Consider the following 9,882-nt stretch of genomic DNA (forward strand, 5'->3'; position numbering starts at 1 on the left):
AATACAAATATCTTGGTATGACGATATCGGCGAACTTAAACGTAAATATACATCTTGATGAAAAACTATTTTGTATACCCTAGAAGTGCATTTTAATTATGTTATCAAAGTTTAAGAGATGGAAGAAACTAGAATACCAAACATAGTAATGAGAAATATTATTCGAACGGGTGGAAGTATTTGCAATATGTGGATAGAAATTGCATCAGAGTGTCGAGTAGAGTTAGATACCGAGACAAAAGAACAACCTTCCTATCTAAGAGAGAAATGCAACTTGTTGTTAGATTAATTCAGTTGTATCTTATATGAAAGATACACTGAAGATGCTGGAGCTTCACTATATAGGAATTAAACCATTATCTTAGTGAAAACACAAACTTTCTTGATTGCTACTCTGTTGAAAAACTTTGTAATGTTTTCAAAATAAGAGGTGAAATAATAAGTTTAAATTTTATACCCCATCGAACGTACCACCAATTATTTGCAAACTTTTCAACATGAACACCAGGGAGGACGTTTTCCATTTTCTTGCAGTTTGTCCAATTTTAGAAGAACTTCGTATTATGGTATTTCGTAAAAACACCCTTGAAGAAGGAGAGACAATAAGCATCTTAAACGGTGAAAAACTATGGGATGTTTTATACAACTATACAGTAGCTGCAATCCAAAACAGAAACGAATTTTAGAGGGAGGTTTTTAATTTTTAATATTTTTTAAATTCTTTTTTTTTTAATTTGTTTATATTTGTTTGTAAAATAACTTACGATATTTATTTATTTATTGCCAACCTGGTAGAAGGCTTTGAGGCACACCAAATAGACTAAGATAACTAAGGCATCGTAAATTATTTATTTGAAATAAAAAGTCATTAGAACTAACTAAACTGCTGTGCGAATGTGAAACATTTGTTTTTTTTATATATAAGACTTCTATCTATTTGTTTTTGCTCGTGGTTTAAAAATCTTAAAAACTTGTTAATTTGAAAGACAAATTATTTTTTCTGAACTCTTGAGGCCAACTTCGATCATAATTCTTAGTACAGAGATGCGTTCTTTAGCCGTACTGTGCGAATGTTGAACATTTGTATTTTTTTATAAGACTTCTGTCTTTTTTGTTTGAAATAGGTTAAAAAATGTTAATAACTTATTAATTTAAAAGAAAAATTATTAAGTTTTATCATTTAAAGGTAAAAACATGTCATTCAAAAAATATGAACCCTTAAAAACCCATTTTCCTCTTTATGCGAACCAAAAAACAAAAAATCCTTATCCCAAAATTCAACTGTCCAGCTTCTGAAATATAAATCCTTTTTTCAAACAAAACAGTAGCATCTACCATACCGACTTTTCCTTTTTCTAACTCTAAATATAGAATCAACATCCTTCGATTGACACATTCTAGTTAAAATCGCAGAGCCATGACGACTTACGGTTCGTTGCTTTCATCCAATTCGATGAACTCACTTTCACCAATCAACAAGGATGAAAATTTACGAAGCATACTTGTACCAATTTCTATTGCCATTGCTCCTTTGTGTCTTCTTCCTTGCATATACCTCTGTAGTACCTATATACCTTCAATTTGTTGCCTTTTCCATAAAAGTTTTTCCTTAAATCCTACAACTATATACTTATGTAACGTAGCTGTTTTTTTTATGAAACTGGTGTCGTTAAAATGTCTGAGTAAGCAAAAATCAAAAAGGATTCCTTAACTCAATTCGTCGACCAAACCCTCTCTAGTTTTCTTTTCTTTTCCTGATAAGTATATTTTCTTTTCCTTTTGACTGCGTTTTAAGTCATACACACCATACTCCTTGAAATCACCCACAGATTTATTGTCAACAAAATTTAACCACACGCACTCACACATCATCCCAATTCAACCTCCTTTCTGCAAAAAGTAAAAAAAATCAACAAAATTCTTCCACTCATTTGACACCAAATAGGATCAAAGGACGAACGAGCAACGAGCAAAAAAAAAGACTTTGGTCTAATTTTCAAGGCTAATAAGATTTTTCGTTTTCGTCCTTTGCGATGCTGACCATCATCATCATCACCATCACATCGACTCCTTTATAAATGTAACTACTGAAGCGGGAAAAAGGTTAAAGAACGTCTTTCGTCAATTACCACTTTCAGGATATGATAACAATTCGTTTTGTAAAGGTATAAAGACAGACACTCCCTGCGAATATAGTGCCACGTACCTATACCTATACCTATACCGATATGAGAGGAAATAAATTGCCTTTTGCTGATCCTTTTGATGTTTCTTTTTATAAAATATTTTTGATACCAACAACAACAGCATTAAGACCGAAGTGTTAAGCCAAAAATGAAAAAAAAAACTAAAAAGAGGACAAACAAAAATAATTTCTAAGGATCAAAGTGTCGAAAAAAAGGATAATTTTCTAATTTAATTAGGGCTTTTTTCAATTTAACCTTTCTCACAACCCCAACTTTGGTACCTAAGTATGTTAACCTTCCCCCTTCCACCTTCTAAACAAAGAACAATTTCTATTGTTAACCTTTTGAAGACTTGTTTCTGTGTATTTTTTGTCATTACTTGATTGAGGTAGGAAAAAAAATTCCAACGAAAGGGAATTAAAAGCACTTGAGCCCGTTAAATAGGATACCCACCTTCCCACTGCATCATCAACAGGACCTTTTAGCGATAAATTCACGTACATCCACGCCTTTGTAAGAGTGTTAACCTAACATTCAGCGAAATTGCCTCATCGTCAATAAACATGTGTATTACCAGGACTCTGATCCATCCTCGACCCTCCATCCCATTCAATATGCCGCACCCAATCTCCATTTATGCATATATAAGAGCGAGAGTCTCGTTTATTATTATATCCTTGAAAGCTAATGGCCAGTCGTAATGTGCATAAAATCACAACAGTTTCTTCTTCGTTGTTATCTCAGAGGGAGCAGTTTGTTTGGTAGCCCTATAGCCCCTCTATGCCTCTCTTATACATAGCAAACTCAACTCCGTAACCCTAAGTGTATCCTTTAGACACGAAAAAGTACCTAGCAAGTGGCAAGGATATGTGTGTTCAAGGCGAAAATATTGTAACTGCTGTTGTTAATGATAATTGCTCTTCTGGCAGCCTTTTGCGCTTACTTACTGCTCTCTGCTCTCCTCCTGTTGCTATTTTGTTGCTGATATTTATATCTACCTTAAAAGAGAAACAAGCCAAGCCAAGCTATATAAGGCATACTATAAGATTCTATTGGCGCTGCGTTCCGTTTAATGTCCTGCGAAAACGTTTTGCACCGACGTTAAATAAAATGGAACTTTGCGAAAGTTCAAATGTTCTACATATACTTATCGCACCATGTACCACCCATCGCACCGCTTAGCTACCCACAACATAAAAGCCTATTGCAGCTGCTCGCTTCGACTTTATTGTGCGCTCATTACCTTCGTCCGAAAATGGAATTCAAATAAACAGCATCCAAAACACAAACACACCCATTCACGTACCTACTTTATAAGGACTCGTAGAACGTACAACGTACACGAACAGAACATATTGGCAGGCATATTCACGGACCAGAAGCAGAAGCAACCAAGGCTTGAGCCAAAGTACCGTAAAAAGACATAGTTTTCTTTTGGTGCCGAGGTAAGCATTAATTTAACTTGCCTCATAAAAATCCGACAAGAGGGCTCCAAGGAGCAAGGAAACAAAAACAAGAAGAAAAATCAGGTCAAATAGATGACTATAACTACAGAGAGTGGGGATGACGATGACGACGACGTAGGAGAAAAGGACACCCTCAACTCATGGGTTAGTATATATAAAGGATATGTTTGTTTCACTTCATGCACAATGCACATATGCAAGGAATATCCTTTCTGATAAATGTTGAAATGGATGGTGTTCGAGGGCCTTCTAGGGAAGGGAGATAGTGACGACGAAGAGACTCCTTAAAGGATTTTGCGAAAGATAATTATACCGCACACAGTATAAGCAAATCACAGTATGATTGGATTTATGAATCTGCAGAAGCTCTCAACTCTCCATTTTGTTGCTGCAACCTACAACAACAAACAAAACGATAAACTATGCAAGTCCGTGAACTTGTCTATTTCGAACTTTCGAATAAATGGCATATGCCGTATAGAATATAGTTTCTTTATACTAAATATATTTATGGTTTGAAATTGTTAAGTTTATGGAGTTGAAGCTCTACAATGAAGAGTAATTTAAATGGAAAACTATTTTTGCAAGCAAAATGAATGTTGTAAATAAAATGTCCTTTTCTTGTTTGAAGACTTAAAATATACGACTTAAAAGATGCTAATAAACAAAACGTCCCTGATGCTTTACAGTGGGGCCATATGAGATTAAGTGAAGAACATTTTTAAAGAATTAATTTGAGATTCTTCATTTTTATTTAGGAAAATCTAAATATTTTAAGTATTCAAGAAAAGTTACAAAAAATATAAATGAAAAATTTAATAAATCTGATTTATATTTCGAAAAAGAAAAATGATAAATAAATTAACTTTCTTATGCGAAAAATTGAAAGAAGGTAATTTTGAAACATCAGATCAAAAGTCAACATGGGTTAGTTAAAGATGTAAAATTGCATAAATAACTTGTAACCAACTCAGGGGCCAAAATGTCAAGAAAAAAGTATGGGTCTAAATTCAAAATTGCCTTTATTTTTCTTGTCTAAAACATCAAATTAAAAAAAATAAGTTTTGTTCAAAATTACAGCGATAAAGGAAATGTACAGAATCATCAAATACGAAAAGTTAAGATAAAAAATTTGTTTAGCAAAATTTCAAAAACAGAAAATTGAAATACTAAGATCTTCAAGATTAAAGAGGAGATATCGGTGAGTATTGAAATTGTAATTTATTTGGTTTTAATATTTTGAATATAAAATTAATAAGGGAAAACCGATTTGGTTAAGCATTCCATATTCTCGAAGTGCGGTTAAAAAAGAATCTCTATACTTGATTGTACGTTCAAAATTGAGCAGAAGGTTAAACTGATGAGCATTCCTAAAAGTGAGAGTATTATGGCTGATTTGTTTGAGGGGGACAGAATTGAACAGAACACATCCAGATCAGAAGGGGTTAAAAATGTATTCCACCGTCGAGTCAGAGCAATCCTAAGCACCTAGCAGCATCTTTGGAAATATCAAATATGTGATCATTCCATATGAGGTGATCTGTAATAAACATACCGAGTACTGGAAGTTGATTGGTTTCCTGGATGCAAGTGCCACTCATGGATATTGGTATCAGGGCATCAGGGGTCACGCTTTAACGACAGGAGAAAGCCTCGAATTTTTGAAGCATTAAATTCTACACGGTTCATAACTCACCCTTGCCATTGCAGTCCTACATACGTAGGAGAAGGACGTGAAGCTAGAAACGAACATGAAAAGCTAAGCAGTCCAAAACTGTACTAGATTTTCCTTTAATTTTTTTTCCAATAAAAACAAAACTGTATCTAACAGGTTTTTAATAAAAAAAAAACTGTATCTAACAGGTTTCAAATATTTTGAAATATGTTTCCGAAAAAAAAAATTTTAATTTGATCTTTAAAAACTGGGATGATGGAGTATTACAGTTTGTATGCCTTTTCCGAACGGCTCCTTTTAGAAAACACTTTTCATGACAAGAATTTGTACATTCCTTACATTTCCAGTGAATAAAACTTTAAGTGGCACAGGCAAGAGTTGAACTTAAGGCCTCTAACGCTAGGAGTGTCTGTAATATGCGCTAACCATTACGCCACGGATCCTACTGGATATCTTCTGCAAGGCCTTCATTATTCTGTTCAGGACTTTTCTGTTAAAATGACCAACCATCGACATAAAAAGTCTTAGTTGAAATATGTTAAAATGCTCGGTTGGGTCCCACGTTTTCCTTTCTCATAGATATTTAAATATTCAAAATTTAACCCGCAAACTAGTTTGTCTTAAAAATTTAAATTTCATTAGTCATTTGCTCTCGAAAATCGTTCGAGATTTTTTTTAAATTAATTTGTATGTATTATTTTTTTCAAAATTCATTTTGGCAATATTTTTCGTATAAAGGTATTAAATGTCTATAAAAATACCTTTGAACTTTGATTTGGTTAAAAAATGTTGACCCGTTTTTGAGCTATCGAATTTTGAAAAAATAAAATGTTTTTGAAAAATTTAAAAAACTATCATTTTTGATAATAAACTAAGACAGTATACAAAAATTTTCCGAAAAATATAGTTTTGATTTCTGACCAAAAAAATAATTGATAAGTATTTGAAATCAATCGATGTATAATTTTTGAAAAGATATCTCCCTAAAATCTGCATGAAAAGGGGCGTTCAATCGCCCCAAACCTATATGTAACCTTTTTTTGTAGTTTCAGTTCCTTCCATTGTAATTTATTAACTTCCCATAGAAAGTTATTGGAATGGGTCCAATTTGTTGAATTGAAAATTTTGACATTTCTTGACGTTTCAAGGTCCCTAGAGTGGAGATGAAAGATTTTTAGACAGATTTCTGTGCGTGCGTGTGTATGTACGTTCGTACGTCTGTACGTTCGCAATGTCTTATCGTCGTCCATTGCTCAAAAACCAGAAGAGATATTGACTTCAAATTTATTTTCTTATACAGATAATAAGGCAGAAAGGGCTCTCAAGAAAATTGCGTGCGAGTTACTTTTTACCATATAAAAGATAAAAAGATGAAATAAGGCTGGGATCCGACCCACACTGATAACTTCCTGTCTGTCTGTCGATTTGTCTTGTTTAGAAGTTTGTCTATATGTACTCGTATCAATTTTTACCAAATTTGCGTACTATTTTTTGTAGATTTTATTTTTTATGAAAAAAACGGATATTTTTATATAAAATATACTGAATATCGAAAACAATATTTTCTGTGAAATAAAATTAGTCTGAAGCCAATATTTCAATTTTTGAAAAGATATTTTTACCAACTTTTGTTGATTTTTTTAGGTTTTTAATTTTTTGTACAAAAACAGTCCATTCGATTTTTTCAAAATCTCACTAAATGTTAGTAACAATATTTTTTGAAAGATGACAGTAGCTTAAAGCCAATATCTACAATTTTTGAAAAGATATTTGAGTCGAAAATCAACTCAACTTTTGTTAATTTTTTTTTTAGGTTTTTAATTTTTTGTACAAAAGCAGTCAATTCTATTTTCTTTTAAATTTTACTGAATATTAATAACAATATTTTTTGAAAGATAAAAGTATTTTTAAGCCAATATCTTAAAGTTTTTAAAAGATATTTGAGTAGAAAATCAATTTTTACCAACTTTTATTAATTTTTGTTTAGGTTTTCATTTTTTGTAAAAAACTGTCAATTCGATTTTTCTTAAAATTTGTCCTAATGTTAAAAACAATATTTCTTATAAGATAAAATTAATTGGAAGCCAAAATCTCAAATTTTTGAAAAGAAATTTGAATCGATATTCAATTTTAACCAACTTTGAGTAATGTTTTTTTTAGATTTTTATAAAAAAACCGTCAATTCGATTTTTCTCAAAATTTTATCAAATGTCAAAAACATTATTCTTCTTTGCACACAACTGTTTTGGAGATGAAATCATATTTAAGTCGTTAAATTTTGGAGGAGACAATTTTTTTTTCATTGTTTTTGATTTATAAAAAAACTGTTATTTGGATTTTTTTTCAAAAAATATGCTTCTTTGATATCGCGTTACAATATATTATATAAAATTTAATCCAAGTCTCTTGAAAACGTCGCGAACGTACGGACGTACGAACGTACGTACACACGCACGCACAGACATCTTTCTAAAAATCTTTTATTGCTACTCTAGGGACTTTGAAACGTCGAGAAATGTAAAAAATTTCAATTTTACATATCGGACCCATTACAATAACTTCCTATAGAAAGTTTATAAACCATTAGGTCGCACGTACTTGTTTCTTATAAAAAGTTTTCCAATTAGGGTAGGCAGATGTTGAAATGGAATAAAACAAGCTGTAGTTGGCTCTTCCGCATAGATCCGGCTGAATTTGAGCGATAATCCATTTAAGGGCATCCGTCGATTGTGGTTTATTTGCATAGACCAACCTAAGGCTTTAAAAAACCCAACAGAAAAAAGTCTAGCTGAGTGAAATCGCATGACCTTGGTGACCAATTCATATGAAATGAGTTATCATTGTTATATAGCGCTCGCTGTTGACAATGACCGCCTCGCTAAAGTCGTTTTTAAAAAGTACGCTGCCGCGCTCGCCCGCCCAGCCCAAAATCCACACTAACTAGTAACTTTTTGACGATGCATTATCAACGTGCGTTGGTGTAGTCTCATATACGACAATTTTGCTTGCTAACAAAGCCATTACTCCAAAAAAGCGCTTCGTCAGTAAGCATGATTTTTCAGCAAAAATTTGGGTCCTTTGTTAAACGATTCGAAGCCCAGTCAGCGAACAAACGGCCAGCGTTATCTATGGTCATGAACTTTGAGCTTCTAGGTCAGTTGGCTCTTATTCGGCTGTAGGCCCAAGTCAAGACGCAAAATTCGTCAAGTTGAAGTCTGCGAAAGACAAAATTCTCGAACACGGCCTTGGGTCCTTTTGCACACTTTCACAGACCGCGGATATGTTCACCGTTTGCGTTAACTCATTTTGATAACAAAGAACTAAATCGTGTAACTTGGCATGGTAATTTGGCACAAATAACTGAATAATAAACAAATTATTAGACCAAAGTCACTAAAACAAAATGGCTTCCACGGGGCAACAAAATCTACCCGCACCAATTGAAAACCCTTTAAATATGTCAACATCGAAAAATATAGCCGCAAAACTAGACTGCCTTAAAAATTTAAGTGCCATTTAATCATATTTCAAAGGTGATAAAGTCTGGCATCTTGCTCTCCTATCGAAATGCGTGCTTTCTGTATCGACGAATCTCTTCTTCGTTAGATTAGAAATATTCTTTTGAACGGTTCAATACAAGTTGTTTTGGACGGATTCAAGTCTGACACTCATAAAATAAATGCTGGTGTGCCCCTGGCCTCCGTTTTGTGTCCGAACCTCTTTCTCATTTCTATAAATGATCTCCTCTCTGCTACTTCTAATCTAAGAATTTTGCCTTCAAAACCCAATTTTATCATTGTCAAGTAATAAATAAAATAAGGTTTTTTTTAAACAACCTTTTTTACATAATTATAGCCCAGTTGCATGCCGAATTTTAATAATTATAAGAATTGAAACGAATCTTCGATCCCAAACTGGTGGAATACAAATTTTCGGTGCTCAGATCTCGTATGCGACTACAAAAACACCTTTTAAAACAAAAGCGCTTCCTCCCCGAATGAATCTGGGTTTTCCCCGAATAGAACCATTTTCAATATCCTCCGATAGCTTAATATAATCGTCAAACAAGCAGTCCTTGAAATAAAATTCACCATGTACACTTAGAACCAAAAAGAAAAAGAACAGCAAAACATGAAATTTAATGAAAATTTACAATGTCCCTATTAATTTGGCAGCCCACTTTAGTATGCATATAAAAAAATGTTTGAGAGTTTTTATGATTGAAACATTTGACATGTTTAAAGCAATTTCACTCGAGAAATTTCCCATTCTTTAAAGTTGTCAACCTTAAAAAAATTGAATTTCGACCTCTCCCGTTAATTGTAGGCCCCTCTGTTTGTAAATCAGACAAAAAGGAAAACCAAGTCGAATAAATGAGCATTGAATGAATTGAAATTCATTTAATGTCCTCAGACTCCATCACAACAAGATATATAAACAGATGTGTTGTGTATATGTGTTGCTGAACCAATTATTCTCCCAGACCTCATCCAATGTCTTCAATTCAGATCTGTATAACTTCTGTATATCTTTCTATAACCTAGACGTAGGTAAA

Source organism: Eupeodes corollae, chromosome 2 (assembly GCF_945859685.1).
Source record: "Eupeodes corollae chromosome 2, idEupCoro1.1, whole genome shotgun sequence".
NCBI classification, from domain to species: Eukaryota; Metazoa; Arthropoda; class Insecta; order Diptera; family Syrphidae; genus Eupeodes; species Eupeodes corollae.